Consider the following 22,127-nt stretch of genomic DNA (forward strand, 5'->3'; position numbering starts at 1 on the left):
TTTTTGCCTACAAACCCGCCAGAATCTTTCTGCAAATCAACTGAATTGACTTATACATATAATCTCGCAGTGCAGAAAGGGCATGCACTACGAATGACCGATGGTCCCTTTGAATCACCGAGGTGATATAAAAGCAAACGTCACATGGGACGGCAGATAGTCAGGAGAGCGGATGAGATTAGAAATTTTGCGGATATACGGCATCCGTTGAGTGAGCAGGGCCGGATGAAGTGGAGGTTAGTGAAAGAGGTACGTATCTGTCCTGCTGTGAACATAGTTGGCCTGGTGGTGGTGGTTGGGATGATGGTGATGATGACCATATCGTTCGACTGTACATAGAAGTCACTTCAATTGTACGCTGTTCCTCTGTTCTGTAGTGTACTGTAGCAAGCACGCAGCAAGAAACCGGCCGCATGTCTGCACCTGCCTTCGGTCCGCTTGCGAGGGTCACCTCTTGACCTTCCACGAAGTGCAGTCCTTTCGTGGAAAGCACTGCAATCCTCCCGGCTCCGTGCGTACACAGAGAGTAGATTGAAGACGTGCAACGATACTCAGACGGAGAACGCCCAGAGAGCGATCGCGGGAGGTTCAAAAAGAAAAGGACAAAGCAAGAAGACAAACTAGGACGCCTGAACAGGAAGATAGAAAAGACGAAGAAAGAAGTTAGTAGAGCCAGAGGTTCGCCGAAAGGTGACGTCAGCTGCACGCAAGAAACTTGGAGATTCATGGCAGTCTTGTTCGTCTTAGCGGGGGCCGACGTCGTTGCTGCCGGTGTTTATTATGCTTGCTTCGGGAGAGAATTCGCGGATTTCTGCTCCACAGAGGAATGGCAAAAGTTTACGGCGGACAAGGAGCCCCGCGGTCTGGCGCATGCGCCAGGATGCAGATGCATAGCGGGCACGTGAGGTAACGTGAGCGGAAGGAATTCTTTTTTCATCGCTCTATTTTTTTTAACTCTTCTAGAGAATTCACTTGTGCGCCCGAGGAATTTTTCTCATAAACCGGTTCGTTAAATAGAGATTCGCGCGGAGGCTGCGTTTCGGTGGACGATACGTGCATTAACGTGAAAATAAGCACCCGCCTATTCTGAGCGCTTCTTTTCGAACCACCTAAATAAAAAATAAAAAAGAAGGGGAAAGCTTTCTACTTATTGCCCTACCTGGAGCGGCGACTCAGTCGCGATCTCATTCGGCAGCTGCCCGAGGTCGCGGGTTCGAGTGCCGACCGCGGCTGCGACCGTATTTCCTTAAAGGCAAAATTCAAAATTGTCCGAGTGTTGTGCGATGTTAGCACACGTTAAAGATTCCCCAGGTGGCCAAAATTATTTCGGAACGCTACCATTACGACGCCTCCGTTACTCTTTCTTCTTTCACTCCCAACTTCATCCATTCCTTCATGGCACTGTTGAGGGGTATACTCAGGGTGAGACAGTGAGTGCGCCCTTCCCATTCCTCTAAAAAAGTGTTATGTTTTCTCCGAGCCGAACATAAGTGACAGCGTTAGGTTCTTAATTCCCCTTCTCCACCCCTTCCTGACATTGCCCAAACCACCACCTGCACAACATACAGGTGGCGCACTCTTGAGTTGCCACAGATGACACTGCCCGCTTCGTACGCCATCTACGACTCGAGCTCAGGTGAACAACGCTGTAGGTATTATCATCATCATCCTATCTACGCCCACCGGAGGACAAATGCCTCTCCAAATGACCTCATATTAACCCTGTCCTGTGCCGGCTGCGGTCACCCTAGGACCGGCAGGAGCGGATTTATAAGAGGAGGGGGAGAGGGGACCCTTAAACCCGCCTCTGATCCCGGCAAACAACATCCGCCCACCTGACTATTTGTCGCATCCCGTTGCGTTTGTCCTCTCATGGAATCCGCTACCTCAATTTTGAACAGTGTCAATTCTATTCGAGTCAAAGCGATAGTTCGGATTCGCTTAAATCGTGCGCCGCTTAGAAAGCTAAGGAAGCGACGTGCAGACAACTGGAGGCTTGAATACACGGAGCTTTATGGGCCTGGCAAAGACGTAATGGTCACTGTTATCACATGGAGCGATGACATAGCACACGAGACGATTACAGCCGTAGAACACGAACAGAATGAATATTAAGGGCAGGATAATGAAGGATGGGCTGGTCGAAGGGCCAGGTGGGGAAGCTAAGATTGGACATTTTCTGGGCCGCCTCGCGGTACGAGCATCCGACTCGTATGTGGGAGGTCCGGTGTTCGATCCCCAGTGCTGCTGAATACTCACTGGTTTTCCAATGGGTATACAAATTATATATAAGTTATATATAAGACCTGCTTCTCGCCTTTCTCCGGGTGCAGGCTTCCTACACTTTATGTTCCTACCGTTAATTCCTGGAGGACTCTAACCACGGGGCGCAAAGCTTTGAATCTTTGAGCCCACCTTATGAAGAATAAACGTGTCAGCTATGGAGCTCATGGGTCAAACTGACCTTTCGTCATTACAAATGCAATCATCATCATCGTAGTCGTCATATTAGCTGGAATATGGTGCCTGCGGTTGTCGCAGGGCAGGGCTGATGGAATAGGCATGATAGCCATCATCCGGCTATTGAAACCGAGAGTACATTGGAGGAGAAATTAAACCGTAAATTACTTAGTGGGCACAGGCTAATCTCACGTGGTTATTGACGTTTGCTAATGTATCACGCACCATTTCGAAGAAGAAGAAAAAACACTCAAGAAAAGTCTTGGCGTCCTTAACCTTTTAGAAGGATAATGCATTACACCCGAGAATTTCGCATCATCTCCCATTTTGAGGACATAGCTGCCAACGTGCTGTGAAGGTGAGAAAGACTGGAAAAAAGACATCCCGCATCCAAAAGAAAATCGTCACAGTTGATACTCTCCAAGGCTGCGATGAGTCATTACGAATGCGACGTTTAGGATGGAAGGACCATCCTGGAAGAGTTGCACCTTCCGTCTTCAACGCGGTGAGACGCTACCTGAGACACCGCCGAGATTGCCTTCCCAGTGACTAATCTGGCACTTTGAATGCCACGGGCCCATTATTGCCTGAGGTGTTCCAAAGCCTTGTGCATGCGTCAACGATGCCAGGTCCGCCTGCTTTCTCAGTACGCTGACAAAGTTGTTGTCAAAGGTATGGCAAAACTATCTACATGACGTCACACACGCCTGAGACTCCTGGTGCCGCGCCCTAGCGAGTACAAAAATTGGCACTGATCGCGCATTCAAACTGCGTTCATCACACGTGGACTTCTCGAACAGTAACGTCTCCGCACTCAATGTACCTAGTAACAGTTGGCACAGATGCGCTATAAGTCTAACGCGACCTCTGCAAAAATCTCTACCCGATGACTTCCAAATGCCGTATGCAGTTTATCACCAAGAAGGGACATGCGTCTCTGCATTCCAAATTCACCAACAGCTAGTCGCCAGACGACAGGTTCGCTAAAGCGCTCTATATGCATCTGTCGATCGAGTGCTGAAGATCAAGGGTAATTCACTAATTGGGGTGAACTGTATACGAGAAGCAGTATGTGACGGCGAATTGTATCAGAACGAAAGGAAGTTGAACCAACCACATTAGTCATAGCGGTAAAGAGCAAGCGCCTCTAAAGTAGTGCTGCCAGGGATGCACTAAAACTCTCTAACTCATGCATTTTTTACCTTCGCCGAAATTTTAAGTAAAATCAGTACTGAACCTTGGTCCAGGACAGCACAACCCAGCATGCTGGACACGCCAACGCGTTTAGACATACAAGATTTGCAGTTGCCCGAACACACGTTCACTAAAAATCCACGAAATTAATGCACCCCTAACTGTTCACTAAAACTGCCGCACGCGCACACTAAGATAGCGAAGAAGAGCAATCGCCTCATCTCAAGTTGACCGAAGCCCCTTGACACGAGGGCATTGAACACTGCCCGCTAGCACCCCCAAGAATGAGGCCCCGAGCTCGCCGCCCGCTAAAACTCCGGAAGATGACGTCGCCTCTGCAACACTTCGGGACAGGCGCGTTAGCCCGGACGGGACGGCCCGAAAAAACAAAGCAGCAGCAAGCGCGTGCAATGGCTGACGCCATGTGAGCGTCAAAACAGGGCCCGGGCGCTCAAAGCCCAGCGACGCCGGAGCGCGGAAAGACGGTTTATATACAAGACGCCGCGGGGAAACACCTTTGCCGCTTCCTCCCCACCCCTCCTCCCTCCTCCTTCTACCTCTTCCGCAGCCTTTCTCTCCACCTCCTCGTCATCCACTGCTTCTTTTTCCCCCGATAACGCATGCACCTCCGCCGAAGCCAGAGGATCGGCAGATGACCAGCCACGGTGGTAAAGGAACGAACCACACTGTGCGCGTTTGTGCGAGCGAGAGCGAGGGTAACGAGGCGTTGAGATGGATGTGTGCGCGAATGAGGGAAGGAAAGGAGGTGTTGGATGGTGGGCTTTGGGCATAGCTTCCTAGAGTTAAGGAACCAAGCAGCAGGGGGGGGGTGGGGGGGGGGGGGGGGGTCGAGAATTTCCAAAGCAGTGAGCGGACATTCCGGGACTAGGGAGGATGTATAGCGGGAGGTTTGCGGCTCGCATCCTCGCATAAACCGCGCCAGACGCGGCGGAGAAAGCTTGCGGCCTTTGGCAATATCGCGGGGCTTCTTTTTGCCTGTCTGCGTTCCGCTGTGCCCGCCAGACAAACATGCTCCAGCTGGTGGAGTCTGCAAAATCGACAGAGCCGGCATTTTTTTTCTTTTTTTTCACTCTTGTCTGAGTTCTTGAGTTCTTCGCCCGCTTCGTTTTTATGTTCCTTTGCTTGGTGTATAACGTGAGTTTTCTTCTTTTTTTTCCTACTGAGAAACTTCCCACAAAGAATGCGATCAGTAGGAGATCCAGGCTCCTATTCCCAGTGATAGCTGTGTATGGGACTTTCTCTGCGATAATGTTTGTTAGTCGTCTAGCATGCTATAACCGCAAGCTCCCAAGTCCCACCGCCAAACCAGCAACGTATCCAGGATATCGAACAGGAAAAATTCTTCGTCTTGGTCGGGTGGGTGTTAATGGGTGGTTACTGCCTTACTGAAGCCTCACCTTGGAGATTTCTCTTATATGCTTTGGAATAAGCTGACAGCTTGGCCAAGTGGCGACAATGGCTCAGGACAGGTTTCCGTACGCTAAGGAATGTTCTTAGTGCCACTGTCCGGAAAAGTATTCCCAGCCCACCGGCACACCACGCTACAGTATTAGCAAATACAGAAAGTGTCAACACAAAAGACCCACCGGCTGTTCCTATAGCGAGCAGGCCGGCCTCCGTCCATTTACCCTTCTGCAACTCCCCCCCCCCCCCCCCCCGATACGTCACGGTATAACGGCTAGGCTTTGTTGCAATGAGTTATGTTAAGTATCTATGCCGCGACATTACGAGAGCGCCATAACTTAACCTCACCTAATCTAATCCAAACTGACCCAGCTTGACCCGTTGCCTCACCTGAGTCTTCGTTAGACAGCGGAGCGCTGCTGGAGTCGGCGATAACACGCAAAGTCGTCATGCTGTAATCAGATACTTATCTGAGGACTTTTCGGTGTGAGAGGAACCTCGTGTTTTAGTCGGCTACGACTGAATAACTAACCGGCAGACACCTCTCAAAGGAGATGTTCCATCCAATGGCGTCGACCAATTAATAGTGATGCCGTTATTGTTCCCCTTTCACTCCCTGCGATTTCACGCTAGTATGTCAAAGGGTATTAACATTGACGTCATGAAAATCGGTCGACGCTATTGGCTGGAGGGCCCCCTTTGAGAGGCATTTGCCACATCGTTCTTGAGTTGTATGAATACAGAGGAAGCGAAATGGTGCCTAGCAGATCTTAAAACTCTGAACTGCCACTGCTGTCATCGGTAGCACTTAAGGGGATGAGTGAATATGGCGTGAAGTACGGATTTCCAGCAGATCGACATCCCCCCCCCCCCCCCACTTTCCATGGAACTCTGCATGCATTAGGCCACTTTAAGGAGTGTGACACAACCACGACGTGATCGCAGCGTTGTGGCGACGCAACGCCGGAATTGGAGCAATCCATGCATTTTTGGAAATTGTCATTTGGACGCGAGATGGGGACACAACATCGCGTACGAGTCCTTCGCAGCCAGAACCCTTAGATGACCACTAACAGTTAAACCGACCACTGGCCGGCTTTTAGAGCAGACCGAAATCGGTAATTAATACCACAACTCGATCAGCAGCAAGTCACGGAGCTGAGATAACACCGAAACATGAGGGAAGAGATAACAGCAACAACAAGATGACAGCGGAGGTCGTTCCTGTCGTAGACAAGGGCCGCGACGTAGTGGAACGTTGCAGTGGGCGCACTTCTACGCTAGAACCCAACCGGAAACAGAAAGCGCTAACGAAATCTGACCACCGCAAGATGGAAAGAAGATAAGGCCAAAACGTGCGGAGTGATAGGTCGGCAACGGCAAGCCGACAACGAATCGCAAAACCATTCTTGTCTAACAGGAATGCAACGCCGCGGCTGACCGCGGCAGTGGGAGCACTTGTCCTTATGTACCCAACCGGAAAAAGGAAGTATTACTATCTGCAACTCTGTAAGGATGACAGGGAGATGAGATGAGATTAACATACGAGAAGTGAGAGACGTTAGTACAGGGAGGAACTGGTTATGTCGAATAGAAGACCGCGGCAGGGGCGCACTTGTCAACTCGTACCCTATGGAAAAAATAAAGTGCTACTGTAAGAGCTACTGTAGATAGTGAACAAAGGAGCCGTAGTGCACCCGAAACGTCATTTCATCTTTTGACTTTGGCCAGTGACCAGCAATCCTCATCACCATGATTTTTGACCAGACGGTATGCCGTCAAACCCTCGACTACTACTGTAGGTCAACTGGAGAGAAGATAAGGTTAAGAGACGAGGGATGAGTTAAGGGTAGGACACTGCGTAAGAGTAGGTTACACCGTGGGGTAGGATGACAGATGACCGAGACTTCCTGGCTTACCGTTGGAATGGGCGTGCTTGTCCTTATGTACCCAACCGGAAAAAGGAAGTACTACTACAACTCTGTTAGTATGACAGGGAGATCAGATGAGGTCAAGATACGAGAAGTAAGAGACGATAGTATAGGGAGAAACCGGTTCTGCCGAATAGAAGACCACGGCAAGGGCGCACTTGTCAACATCATACCCAGTGGAAGACTGAATGTACTTGTAAAGAAGATAAGATTAGGAGATGAGGAGTGAGATAAAGGTAGGATGACAGCGGACCGCGACTTCATGGCTCACCATGGCAGTGGGCGTACTTGTCCACTCGTACCCCACACAAAACAGAAAGTACTGCTATAGGCCCATTGTAGAGAAGATAAGATTAGGAACTGAGGAGTGAGATAACGGTTGGATGACAGCGGACCACGACTTCATGGCTCACCGTGGCAATGGGTGTACTTGTCCACTCGTTCCCCACGGAAAACAGAAAGTACTGCTATAGGCCCATTGTAGAGAAGATAAGATTAGGAGATCAGGAGTGAGATAACGGTTGGATGACAGCGGACCGCGACTTCGTGACTCACCGTGGCAGTGGGCGTACTTGTGAACTCGTACCCCACGGAAAACAGAAAGTACTGCTATAGGCCCATTGTAGAGAAGATAAGATTAGGAGATTAGGAGTGAGATAACGGTTGGATGACAGCGGACCACGACTTCATGGCTCACCGTGGCAATGGGTGTACTTGTCCACTCGTACCCCACGGAAAACAGAAAGTACTGCTATAGGCCCATTGTAGAGAAGATAAGATTAGGAGATTAGGAGTGAGATAACGGTTGGATGACAGCGGACCACGACTTCATGGCTCACCGTGGCAATGGGTGTACTTGTCCACTCGTACCCCACGGAAAACAGAAAGTACTGCTATAGGCCCATTGTAGAGAAGATAAGATTAGGAGATTAGGAGTGAGATAACGGTTGGATGACAGCGGACCACGACTTCATGGCTCACCGTGGCAATGGGTGTACTTGTCCACTCGTACCCCACGGAAAACAGAAAGTACTGCTATAGGCCCATTGTAGAGAAGATAAGATTAGGAGATGAGGGGCAAGATAACGGTTTGATGACAGCGGACCGCGACTTCGTGGCTCACCGTGGCAGTGGGCGCACTTGTCCCCGCAGCGCTGGTCACCGGCAGCACCGTTGGCGGTGGCTGTGGCGACGCTTGTGGCTCCGGCCGCAACCGCACCGTTTGCAGCCGCTGCAGCTGTGCCGTTGGCGGACGGAGGCTGCTTGGGGGGCGATGGGGCGGCGTCCGGCTCGGGGCTGCCGGTGCGTCGCCGCTTGGCCGGCGCGCTGGGCGCCACGCTGGACGTGCGCCACGCCGGCCACACGCAGACAGCGGCCAGCCTCCGAGCACGGGGACGCTGTGGACGTCGTTCGGCACGGTCTCCGGCGCGACGCTAGCACGCACAAGCACCGCCGGCAGCCGCCACTACAACCACCATCATCATCATCAGCGCCACGGCAACCCCCACGACGGTGGTAGCGACCATCAGCCGATGTGGGCGAACACTGGCTTGCACGACACCGGAGCACGGGACATCAACGGACGCCATCGCGGCAGAAAGATTCGTCTCTTCCCGATGACACGTGCGGTGTGCTCTGAGTCGTAGTCCCGAAGGCGATCCGGAAAAGAGTTCAAGGTTCAGAACACGCAGTCGTTGTCCTTGTGCCGTGAAGTACTCTTGCCAGAGCGTATCCTTCGTGGCACTTATCCAATGTCCGGCCACCTGGTATCGAAGGCGGTCTGAAGCTGAGTCCAAAGCTTTGATGAAACAGGTGGTGCTGTTTTTCTTTTGTTACGTGAGCGATGTCTTCGGAACAGAAGGCTCGGGTACTGGAACAGCGATGGTGCTGGATGATACTGTCAACGTCGGTCTTTTTGAAGGGTCTTTTTTGTTGAAGGGGTTTTCAGCAACAGCTGATAGTTCACTCCGTTGTCTGTAACTGATGATTGTTGTGCTTTCTTTGTGTGAGAAAATAGTTTTTGCGAAGAATTCGTAAAAAAAGCCTGTCAGTCGGAGTATAATGAAGTCTAAAGCGTTTTGGACAACGTTCTCCCAGAAGACACTCCTGAAGGACGAGTCGCTTGAAGATATTTACAAAGTTTGGTCGGGTTTGCGTCTGCAATTATGACGGCACTCCTAGAGAGGAGTCAAGCAGTCTCTAAGAATGAATAATTGAGGTGTCTTAAGATGACGACCGTTGTAGCCGGAACACATGTGACATCGTGTAGGGACACCTGCGAACTTCGTGGAGAACAGCGATGCTATAAGCGCCAGACTTCCGACGTTGTTCACCAGGTGGCCTGGTCCAAGTGACCCAGCAACCTAAAGCACTGCACAGCCAGGACGTGCCAGAGAAATCTTCGCAGGATTGGCCTTTCGTGAAAGTATGACTCAAAAGTGAAATCTTTTCGGTCCTGCTTGTAGATTGCAAATAAATACCTTCCTTGTTTGGTGCTATGTCCACAAGGTGTGTGTCACAGTCCCAGAAGGCCGTATTCCAAGAGGTGATATCCGTACTCCGGTAAGAAAGGGGGCGAGCTTCGCAAAGGACACAAGCTTTAGACGTGATTGTCGGAGAGCTCACAGAAGGATGTAGAAGGGTCCGGAAGACCGGTGGTTGGGGAGTCCGCCACAGCCTTTAGGTAAATGACCCCATATTGCAAATGTGCAGTGCTAGTGCGACAGCTGCGGAATAGAAGTCGTTTTTCTTGGTTCCTTCCCAAATTTCACAGACCAACACTGTCGAGTCGACTTGCCAGTAGACGGTGCCCACCGACGGGACAGCACTTCCCTTCGTGCAGCCAGGCTATGGCTAGAAGATCCTCAAGAAGACAAGCGCGACCGGTGGGGGGAAAGGAGGCGTAGTCGCAACGAACGCCGAAACACGGTCTCAAAACCACCGGTGTTCAAACCACGGTCCGGCGTCGTACCTCCGTCGGAGAAGCCCGAGAAGGACGATGGGATCCACGAGAAGCAATGTCACAAACATACACGAAACTTAAAAAGCACGCCGACCGGGAGAGACCGCAGAAGCCACACTCTTCCCCCACCAAGTGCCCGCACACCCTGTTCAAGAGAGCAAAGCAGCTGGTAGGAGGGCTTCTGGTCCCCACAAGTGGTCCTGGTGGCGAAGCCTGATCGGGGCCACCGGACGCGGGTGAATGAAATCCGCTGCGGCCGGGACAGGGGCGGTGCGGCGTCCAGCTGAGCGGCGAGCCTGCCAGGACTCTCGGTGTTTGCGCGCCGGCACACGCGAGCAGGACCCCGCGAGACGAGAGTGAGCGCGGCGCGCGCGTGTGTGTGTGTGTCCCCGTTCCGAGGCAGCCTGCCGAGCCGACTGAATCACAGGGCCCGGCGGGCCGCCCTCGCGCCGACGGCTTGTCCGCCATGTTGGCGTCCCGGAATAGAAGACCCCTCGCCTCTTGCTTCTGCTCCTGCCGCTCTGCTGGCACGGGGCCCAGGGCTCAGTGGTGGCTCCTCAGCACCCCCCCTCGCTCACTCCGTCCGTGCCCGCTCTCCGGAACCGAGGGGTGGTAAAGATGGGGTGGAGGGAAGAGGGCGACCGTACTGCTTGGTCCACACGTGTATGTGCGTGCGTGCGTTCCTGCCTTCTGGCGTGTACCTGGACTGTTCTTCTTTCTTGGTCCCCCCCTTTCCTTTTCCCCGCGAGAAGCGGCAGCCCCGGGACCGCAATCGGCGCAGAAGCGCTGACACCCTGGAGGACGCTCCTGCCGGCGTTTCGAGCTCCTCCGTGAGCGAAGTCGGGGAGGGAGGAGCTGACTTGTTCCCTCCGGGAGTGCGCGCCGCCGGCGCCGGACACGGCTGGCGGGTGGCAGGAATCCGCTGGGCCTCACGCACCGCACACTGAGCGCCGCCGCAGCAGCCGCTCATGCTTTGGGCTGCCTGTCTTTGGCTTTGGCTGCGCCTTTGTCTTTGCTTTTGCCTGCCTGTATGCCGGCTGGATTGTCTGTTGAGGAGCGGGAGCCTTTGGCAGCCGCTGGGGAGAGGAAGGAGAAAGCGGTGACTATGGGACTCTCTCCTCTCTTCGAGGCCTTCGGAATCGCGAAGAGTATCGAGCGGGGGAGGGGGGGAGGGGCTCCGACGGCCCGTTGCTGCCGACAGTTCATGTTGCGTTTGCTTGTTGACGAAGGGAGTCGCAGGGACGACTAGTCGCCTCGAGGAATGATAGAGGCTATCTTCATTCTGAATGATGAAGACCATATTGGTGAAAGCAGATCATATCAGCTCGATAAAGATCATATTGATGAATGATATTTCGGAATTCGAAGGTCAAGAAAAAATTGCAAGGTATTAGTGGTGTATTATTGAGCAAATCTTCCTATGCTGGTACATTCGTGAGTTCACGATCCACAGCGTCTCGCAAGAAAAATACGAATCGATGAATATATTCGTGGCCCTATAGAAGTACAATACAGCCACTATTGTATCGGGGAGGTGTTTCTAGGCATTAGAAGTGGTGATGGGGCGCATAAGACCAAACGCAATTACATTACAACACTGTGATGTCACACAACGCGGTACAACGCTCAATATGCGCGATTATCTGATACCCGCTGTGAAGGGAAGTTTGAAGGGGGTTAAAACAATCGTTATTACACCCGTGGTAACGAGCACTACTAGCGCTAGCTGTTGCTCTTCGTGATTTGCAACTGTTGCGTTTGCCACGCACGAGTGTGTGATGATTGCCTTTCTGCTTTGGAAAGAGTTAGTGCAAGGCACAGGCTACAAGCACAGGGTGGTCACGTGATCACACCTCCTTGCCTCCCTGTTCTCGTCCCGGTGCCGCTAGGCTGTCCGGACGCCGTTTGATGACGACGACAACGAACACGCCTTGAGCGGGGAACCTTCGCCTCAACAGCTCGCGCTGTCGATTAAAAAAAAAAAGGCAAAGATTTACCGTGACGTGCATCTTTATAGTAGCAGCTTTCAAAAACCCTCTCACCTCAACGGCTGGCTCGTTTGCGATGAAACTGCGGACGCAGTTTGCATACTCGGGTAACCTTTTGTCACGTGGTAAGTTTGACAACTGTGCTTACCTGTTTAAGCCGTGTGTCGTGCATGCCCGTAATCGTTTGCGCATGCGCAGACGCAAAATGACGCTAGCGCCGCCTGTCGGCGGAGACCCGAAGTTGGCGGATTTCGGACCCCAGATCTCGGCTTGTATTATGTGCGGCTGAACCAGACAAGTACCGTTGTCAAACTTACTACGTGACAAAAGTTACCGTCATATTCAAGCTCTGTGCGCAGTTTCACCACAAACGCGCCAGCGCTTGGGGTGGGAAGATTTTTAAAAGCTGCAGCGATAAGGAAGCACGTCACTGTACACTCTGAACAGAGAGGAGTAAAAAGGCAGAAAGCTCTCATCTAGCGCACTACAAAGCTTTTTACAAAGGGTTGTACGCTAGACGACAGGTTACTCCTTTTTTACACCCTTATAGGTGTTTAGAGTGTACTGGTGCGTGCCAGTTTTCGGGCGGATCGAACCCAGCTGTGCTCGGGAATTCTCCGAAGGACAGGCCTCCCAATTCATTGCCAAAAGCAAAACACGCGCTTCTCGGCATAATTTGCGAACGCGCCGCGCCCTTCAGCAGAATCGATTAGCATGGCTGGGACCAAGCTGCGCCTCGGAACAATAATAATAATAATAATTGGTTTTGGGGGAAGGAAATGGCGCAGTATCTGTCTCGTATATCGTTGGACACCTGAACCGCGCCGTAAGGGAAGGAATAAAGGAGGGAGTGAAAGAAGAAAAGAAGAAAGAGGTGCCGCAGTGTAGGGCTCCGGAATAATTTCGACCACCTGGGGATCTTTAACGTGCACTGACATCGCCGTCAACCTTTTGACGGGGGCTAATAAATGTTATTTCTCCCTCCCTCCCTCTCTTTCTCTCTCTCTTAGTTCGTTTACCACGGCGTTCACCGGTTAACGGACGTGCGACAAAATGGCGCCAAAAACTACGTAAGCAGAAACCGAATTAAATTAGGATGCAAGCACCAAGTGATGCCGAAGAGCGGACGTTAGCTTCTAGCCTCCAGGTGACAAAAAACAAGGATGGACTGCGGTGTGTCTAATGTGGCTTGGTTTCAATAAAGGGGGCGCTTTATATACTTGGCAGCTACGGTACGTATGAATCATGCAAACGAGCCCCGTTTAACGGAGCAAGCTCGCTAGGAGAACCAGTGTCGCAACCCCGCTAACTTCTAGCGATCTCTGCACGGAAAGATGCACCGATAAGACGGGTGACGCAGGAAGTGAGTCAGTTTTGAACATTCACTTGTAACCGTCTTCAAGAAGACACTCGAGTCACTCGTTCTTGACAGAGGATTGACTTCGCCAAGAAGTCAGCTAAATAACGAAGACGGCTAATCTGACATCAGATTTGTCAGACGTCAGTTCATTTGGTCCGCCGACTTTGCTCTGCCCAGTCTCCGACTCCAGGATAGGTACTGGCACCTCCTGCTTTGAATTTGGTGGTGTCTGGAGCCGCTCTGACAAATGTTGACCACTACCGCCATCTTGTGGCGCTTTGTGGAGACTTCTGTAATTCTTTGGAAGCCAGTAGTTCATCATAGTTGTACAGGAAGACTTTATTTTAAGTTCCTTATTAGTAGTTTACACTGGTTGCGCTCATTTGTCATGTGCAATTGTGAAATATATGCAAGGCGTCGACTGATTGGAATCGGCTCCACATTTTTAAACATGGATGAACTACGATCAAGGACAAGTCATTTCTTTAGCTTAATTTGAGTCAATTTATTCCTGAAGTTTTGACTAAGTTCGCCTAAATAAAGGTAACTGCACATATAGCTGAATCTTTGCAGAGAAATTAAATTATCGAAGTCGCTTGCGCCATCTCGTGTAAGAGAAGTGAACAAGTGGCTAGTCCAGGATTGGAGCCACATGAACAGAGTTTAAAAGCGTCGCGCTCTTCTCCGTGGTGAACAAAGGGCAGGCAAAAAATTAAAGTTTCCGTACCCCCCCCCCCCCCCCCTCCCGGAGGTGGGGCTGGCTGACGAGCGCCGACAAAAAGTGACGAGAGGAGGGGGAAACGTGTGAAGGCACTGAAATTCAAATTTATACTACAGGTAATTCAGCTTTTACAAGTCGCATTAAAAATATTTTGCTGGATAACATTCGCAGAGCGCGGTGTCCTTTAACATTCTAGGCATTAAAACCCCTTTCAGAGACACTTAAATCTCATCCGCCTACATAGCTTTCTGCCGCTCCCTGCTACGCTTGCTTTCTTTTGGCATCCTCTGTGTTACCTTGCCTTCGCATTACATGCCCAGCCCAAGACCATTTCTTCCTCGATTTCGACTAGGATGTCATTAACCCGCGTTTGTTCTCTCACCCACTCTAGCCGCTTCCGGTCTTTTAACATTACAACTATATTTTTTGCTTTCCATAGCTCGCTGCGTTGTCCTTAACTTAATCTGAAGCCTTTTCGTTAGCCTCCACGTTTCTGCCCCATAGGTGAACACCGGTAAAATGCAACTGTTGCATAGTTTTCTATTGAGAGATGTTGGCACTAGAAAAAAAGTATCGGGACCAGAGGACACATTGCTCGCCTGGAGCAAAAACCCAATAACAGCCAAAGCAGATTCTATCAAGCTCCGTAAACCGGCCATATTTTTTTTCTGTACGAACGATTTCAATCACTCTTCGTGTCTTATATGGTTCCTCTTTTTTTATGTCCGTCCTTTCTTCGTTCGTTGTCTATTTATTTATTCCCTACGCAAGCCAGAGCGACGCGATCATCACGGCCGATAAAAAGCGAGGTTGGGGAGAGGGGGGTGTGGACGCGTGGCCCACTGGGAACGCGTGCGGCGCGCTCTAAAAGCGGAGTTCGCGGGAACTGCCGGAAGAGGCAAGGGGCAACGTTGTTTTGCGAAAACAGTGTCGCCGCCTCTGCCGATGCGGCGGCCGCCAGGTGCGAGCGGCTATAAACAACTTCCCCGAGACGTTTGGGAAACGGCCCGAAGAACGTACATCTCGGAGGTCACGCTTCATCGCACTCAATCGCAGCAGACATCATGGGCGATGGCGAGGTGGGTGCAACCTTCTCCGGGACCGCAGCAGCGTTCCGTTGGGTCGTAAACAACGCCATACGTGTCTGGATGCATGGATATATGGATAAGGCTGAACCCTTTAAATCGGGCGGTGGCTCAAGCCACCTAGCCATGACTTGCGGAATTTTATTCTTGTCTTGCTTTTAGCCACCAATCAGATAACATTCGCTTGGTTATTTCTACCCGCTTAAAATCTACTTTCCTTTCACTGTCATTAAATCCCAATGCCTTGGGTAAGTCAGCCCCGCTGCTTTCCACTGTAGGGTGAAGCCCTTTACAGAAAAGTATCAAGTGTTCAGCCGTTTCCTCCCCTTTCCGCACGCAACGCACAACGTGTCTATCTCGTGGTACCTGACTCTATACGTCTTAGTCCGCAAAACTCCAGTCCCGGCCTCAAACAACAAAGAGCTTCCCCTACAATTATCATAGATATTTTCTTTGGCAATTTCCTGCTTAAAATCCTGTACGTTCCCAGGGCCGATTTCGTCAGCATCCCCGTTTTCCACAGAGCTCTCTTCGTTTCTTTAACCTTTTTCTTAACCGATAATTGCTGATTTGCCCTCTTACTGCTGTCCAGATATTTGCTTGTCAATTTTCTACTTCGCTTTCTGCATTTCGTGTCAACATTCCTTATGTGCAGGTACCTGAAAACTTTCCTAGCCCACTGCTTTTCCCCCATTTTTCTCAATCGCTCTTCAAATGCTATCTTACTGCTAGCCTCTCTGCTCTCGAAAGACGCCCATACCATATCACCCTGTACACCCTGATTTGGTGTATTGCCATGTGCTCCCAAAGCTCTCTCCACCGGCACGCCATCTCTCGGCATGTTACGTTGTTTGGTAATCGGGTAAACATTTCATCACAGACGTCTAATGGAACCCCCAAGCGCCCCTCTTTCGCAGTAGTCACTGTACAGGGCAGTTTCTTTGGAGTAATCGGCGCGGAGTAAGGTGAGAGTAAACGGATCATGAGTAAAAAAAAATTCGCAGTGGTTTAGCTTGGCTAACCCTGGAATTCAGCGAAAAGCAAGGAAGCTTGCTAAGCGTCTGAGGATCGTACATTGCAGCTCCGCTACACGCTCGCGGCAGCCGTTCTATATATACCCATACGACCACGTGGCTATGACGTCGCATCACGTGGTCTTGCGACACCCCCTTCGGATGTCATCACGAGGCTTCACATCACCTCATCGGATGTTCTTAAAGTCAAAGGTGAACTCAAAGGTCACCCAGTGTCAAAGGTCAGAGGTCAACTAAAGGTCATGTGTCAAGGCCACGGGTCAAGGGTTAGACACCATAAATGTACCACATATGGTCATGCACGGCTAACGTGATTGGGCTGAAGGTCGTTCAAGGTCATTATCCGGCATACTCGACGACTGTTTCACCTAGTGCAGTGAGGCTTTCCGCTTTAAAAGAAATCCTTCTTACGAAGCAGTCCTAGGCCAATCCTTGAAGTATTCACTGGCTTGTGTTTTCCCTCTAATACTGGAACCATCTGTACACTTTCTGCTGTCACTTCGGTGATCCGAAGAAGGATGAAAATCGCCTTTTTTATTTTAGAGCAACAACTGAATTGCGGATACCATTTATGACAAACAGTGGCGTCATATTTGCCGCGGTATGTCGTAACAAAAACTACCCAGTTGAACAGGTGAACGACGAGAACATCGCGGCCATGGTCCGGTGTCACTATGTAGTTGTGGTCACCCTGGGAATGGCTCGCCTTGCTGTGAGTGCATTCATAAAACTGAAAAGGAGGCGTGGACCAGTTACCGAAATCCTTTCTTGGCTCCAGAGGTCTGGATGACTAGTCTGGGAATCTTACTACCTATGGACGTACAGAGCGTACCGCATTAAGGACGAACATGCGAATCAATGTCAAGGCGGCCGTTAGCTCTAAAACCAAATACGACAACTTTAATGTTAAATTCTATTTAATTGATATATATCAAATCCCCAATAATGCTGACTATTGTGTCGGCAAACACAATACAAACACAAGTGTTTTCTCTGCTTTCTCCTTTCAAATATTAAGAGTGCTTTGCCGCACACCATTACATGCTTGCGAAAAAGCCAGCTTTGGCGGAACATAGCCTCCAAGCGAAACGAACGCAAATCGTAGCTAGGCGAAACTTTCTCTAGTGGTCAACATAAGAGTAAAAAAAAAAAACAAAAAAAAGTCGCGGCTATGACAGCGTAGTTTTTTGTGAGCCTGTTGCCATAAATAATAATGTTACTTTTGACGGTCGTGCCGCTCATCTTCGTACTGACTTCTCGGATGAATCGAATGGAAAAAAAAATCTAAAAATGCCACTGTATTCAACACACTGTTCAAGCTTGGAACAAGATTAGAATGCCTCCAAATGAAAGAAATCCTGAGCGTTAACTGGCAACCTGGTAAGTTGGTAAACTCTGTGGCAGAGATAACAGTAAGCTTAGCGAACGATATACTTTCGATCTGGGTCAAGCGCAATAGCTGCGCAACACATCGAGCGCAAACTCTTTTTTTTTTTAATTCGATCAGAGAGGCAGCGGTTTCCAAAGACGATAAAACTAGGACCACCATATCGAAGTATACGCACACACACACATATAAAAAGCAACGAGATTCCGAAACGTCCTTTGAGGGTTGTTTACAGCCTCCTCTACGATGTGTCTGGCACCGGTCCAGAGCCCATACTGAACGAATAGCGAAGCGGCGGAAAAGAGGCGCCCGGCTTTCTGCCAATGGTGCTGATGATGAGGAGGAGATGGGGGAAGTTGAAAAACTAGAGTCATCGACGAGCTTCTCCCTTCGAAAAAAGAGAATAAAAGTGCGGCGAGTTTTCTAACAATCATTCACTGTCCCCATCATCTCCGAAGATCCTGCGCTTTAGAAGCCGGTTAAGAGAGAGAGAAAGAGTGAGTGGAAATGAGTTAAGCCTCGAAGCAGAGAAGAAGACAGTGCTAGCCTCAGTATATTTGAGACCAAGCGAGCGAGTGGGCTCTACAACCACACCAGCGTCTCAGCGTCTACGCGCGCACGGCCGAAAAGACGTCCGGGGCGTGAGGAGAGCGGTTATTTTGGTAGAGTCGGAAGAAGACGACGAAGAAGAAGAACCATTAGCGCACGAGCTCAGAGGTTTTTGCCTTCTCCGCTTCGTTCTTGTCTTAGTTTTTTCCCCCGCACTTTTGCTGCTTCTGCTGGTCGAGATTCGTTTGAACGTCTTTCGGACGCCGCCTCTGGGAGAGCTTGCCGGCTGGCTGGTTCGGCGCTGTGTAGGCAAACTTCGCTGGCACCTAACCGAGGCTGGGCTTTGCTTGAAAACAGCCAGAAATTTTAGAGCAGAAATGGATACGTCGATTACTCAACATTTCGTAAAGCTGTTCACAATTTTTGTATGCAAGTGCCTCTTAACTTTGCATTCCTACATGGTTGGCTGCTTGTGTACAGTACATACCGATACCCTTTTTCTCTTTGCTTTATCATAGGGCACTGGGGTCAAAAGAACAAAGAGTTCAACTGCCGGCTCTGTAACCTCAAGCTTATTCGTATCGCTTTGACGAAAGAGAAAGAGGTTTAGCTTGATAAATTCTTGATCGCATGTCCCGGAACAACATCTCTCGCATATCGATCCATCGAAGGAGTGCTATTGCAGTTAGTTAAACTAAGCGTAAATTTCCATAAACAATCCTTTTGGCCCATTAACGCGAGTTAAAAGGAAAAAATGTAAAGGTTTCTCATGAACACTGCTGGATTTGTCCTGGTGCAAGGGTCGAACGCGGGACCCTGCCCCTTCACCTTCAAAGGACACTCACCGTGCAGTAAATGGCAAAAGGCTAGGTGACATTGATTGGCCGTTCAGCCAAGTCTGTTTGAGTCCTTCCAGCGATTGGACTTGTCTGGCAGCGGTCTCGGATGCGATCTCCGGACCAAATTAAATTTTCCATCATCTACAAAGGTTACTAAGAAAGCTGTGCGTCTTTTGCTTGTAGCCGTAAAACTGTAGTCAGGTAGATCCTAATCACAATTATTACGTGATTCAAAACCTGATAAACTTTAAGATCACCTCCTGAAGACGCTAGATGGGATACAAGGACAGAGAGAGAGAGAGATAGAGATGGACAGAGCGAGAAGCGTGGAGGTTACTGCTGACCAGTTACTCGCATAACTGCAGGAGAAGGATAGACAAGCATAGCGCGCTGCATGTTCTATATGTACAGTACAGTCGTGTGCAAAATGAAAGGGAACGCAGATTTTGCGCAGAGGTGCGAATTCTCTGCTTATTTATCCATTAAAATTTGAAAATGACTTTCGCATGTTATACGCGAAAAGGTAAACTAGTTACAAAATAGAATAAGCTGTGCTTGGCACACGCAGTTATGGCGTTATCAATAACGGAATGCTCAAACTTAGTTTTTTTTTCGTATTGCATTTGACTGTAGTTCATGTGGGGCATGCTTGAAGTATAGCACTATTCTATAAATACATTAAGGACAACCGGAGGTATAGGGCAAGTAAAAAGTTCCAAAGGCCACAGGGTCTGCTTTCGCGCTCTGTATTGGAGCATTTCCTACAACCCCGAACGTCAAAGTCTCTGCAGGTGGTAGGAGAAGCATCATCATCATCAGTTCCGGGGGCCTTGATAGCTTCAAAGACATCTTAAGTGCCAGATTATAGTGCTTTTCTGTAAAGAAGACGCTGTGGGCTGAGTACTTTTGAGGTACCCTGTACACTAGAGCATAGCAGCTGACTGCATGCAAATCGTGCGAGGCTGATTTAACCCGCAAGTCAGACCATCAGGGTCGCGTTTGCTAAGCGCAATGAATGAATGAATCAATGAATGAATTTCGAAGAACGTATGGGCCGAGCCCTGCATTTGGACAAAGAACCAAAATTCCACAGTTACCAGTCTCTGAAACTTTGAACCAGAAGCTCCTCTTTACTTGACCACCCCAAGAAACTTACTAAATAAAACCAGATCACAAATAAAATTAGTCAAGGAAACCAGCCGACCTCAATTCCACGTGCAAGCTTCATTGCATCTTGACATCGACACGAGTGACCTTCAGCCTATTAAGTTCGTGAACAGAAGGGTACTTTAAAGCTAGTGAGCTTGAGGTCGCGTCATTCTGAGCTAGCGAGAATATGTGCCGCTCTGAACTACACGAGTTCGTTAGCCCGAGCGAACATTAGCGCTCGTGAGTCAGCAACCACGAGCCTTAGCTCACTGTGAGCTCGGCGTGTGTGAGTTCGTAAGCTGAAGTGAGTCCAAACCTGCACAAGCCTGAGCTCAAGGTTGGGCTTCACCGTGCCGCTTTCTCCGACTGAACTCACCCGGCGTGCCTGAGCTTTAGTCCGCGCCAAAAAGAACACAAGTGAAAGTGAGGTCAAATCAGCCCAAATGAGCATAAGCCGATGTGCCTAGCTGAGCCGAACCTGAATATGAACCTGAGGCGGTCTCAGCTAAATCGAGCCCGCGAGCTGATTCAAGCCTGAGCTTGTGATAACGAAGTAATTTACTCTATACCATCCCACCAAGCGCAGCCGTACGGCCGGAAAGGAAAGCTATACACTTGCACAGAAACTTCGTACTTCAGGAAAAGAAACTGCGGACCGGGATGAATTTTTCTTCAAATTACGAAGTTTCGGTGCCAGCTGCAAAGCTTTGCTGTACAGTAATTACTCCCCAATTCGGAGTAATCTACTCCACATTGGTGGTCGTTTTAAAACACTGTATCAATCCCTAGCTTACGCGAGTGAGCTCCAGTCAGTCTGTAACTGACTAAAAATGGCGGACATGGGCACACCGAAAGGCACTGATCCTATAAACGATGCAGTATGAAGCCGAATGAGGCTACTACAATGAAATAGGGCGCTACACTGCAACCTTTTTTTTAACCTAATGTTTCACGTCATTGTCGACTCCCAAAAATTCAAACTTATACAGGACCAAAATTTTTTTTTCGAAATACACGGAGTGGAAATTTAGGGAAGCCTTTTCAAAACACTCTCTGTTGACGCGGCCAAAGCATTAATTCGAATAGTCCGGAAGCTCGTATTCAGCGAGTTCAAATAAACAAGATCCTACTACAGAAAGCGTTTGCCTGGTACAAAGCGTTTTCCGTGTATGTTTTTTTTTTACTCGCAGGTAAGCTGAGCAGGCAGATATGAGGAGGAAAGGTGCGGGGGGGAGGGGGGGGGGAGTTTCGAAAAACGGGGTCGAAGCACAGTCATGCGGTAGCTGTGGTGTCTATAGCGGTGGCGGAAAAGAGCTGACGACGGGGCTGCCGCCAGGGCATAAGTGAAGAGGTCATCAAGCAGCGGAAAATCACCCGACTCTTGCTTTACCTCCTTCTGCAACAGCGCACCCCCCCCCCCCCCCCCCCCACCACCACAACCAACCCCGCTCCAGCCCCGACCCTCGGGGTTCCCCGCTTGCAGCCCCCCCCCCCCCTCCCCCACCCACTTCTGTCTCTCTTAGAAGCGCAGGTAGAAAAAAAAAATCAGCGGGCTCGGTACCCTGTCTCGCCGAAAAACAGTGCAGCGTTCTGACAGCTACTGAGCTGGCCTGCACCTAATGGGAAGAAGAGCAATGTTTAATTGCAGCGAAAGGAGCATAAATCGGGACGCCTTATTTCGGGGTGTTCATTCATTCATTCATTTTTTTTATTTGTTCTTCACAACATGACGTACACTCTTTAGCCGAACAAGCGTAGTGTGAGTGACAATGTGTCGAGTACAAGGAACAAAATGTTAATGCCATTTCATAGTATAGGAATCGGAAAGAGATATAGTGGGGAAAAAATAAGGAGTGACCGAGTGGATGCAGAGGTGATCGAAGCTTAACTGGTGGACGGCAGGGGTAATCACGAGGATAAATAGGCTTAGGAGACTTGTCAGGATAGGGTGACCGTGGCTCGCCACCCTATCCCGGCAGATCAGTTATAAGGGTCCTTTCGTTTCCACTGAGCCTACCCCAACTGATGACTATGGTGCTGACG

General features: G+C 49.9%; 1 protein-coding gene across 3 annotated transcripts in view; it reads right to left on the bottom strand.

Annotated features, from left to right (window-relative positions):
- The window catches only part of Mrtf (Myocardin-related transcription factor), a 228,713-nt gene that overhangs the window by 45,180 nt on the left and 161,406 nt on the right, over positions 1 to 22,127 (bottom strand). The window contains exon 1 of one of the 3 annotated variants that reach the window (XM_077634036.1): positions 8,134 to 8,263. The exons of the other annotated variants lie outside the window; for them this stretch is intronic. The gene's annotated coding sequence lies outside the window, so the exon portion shown is untranslated. Of the gene's footprint in view, positions 1 to 8,133; positions 8,264 to 22,127 lie in introns of those variants that run through there. 3 annotated transcript variants of the gene reach the window in all.

The sequence above is a fragment of the Amblyomma americanum genome, chromosome 8 (genome assembly GCF_052857255.1).
Source record: "Amblyomma americanum isolate KBUSLIRL-KWMA chromosome 8, ASM5285725v1, whole genome shotgun sequence".
In the NCBI taxonomy this organism is placed as follows: domain Eukaryota; kingdom Metazoa; phylum Arthropoda; class Arachnida; order Ixodida; family Ixodidae; genus Amblyomma; species Amblyomma americanum.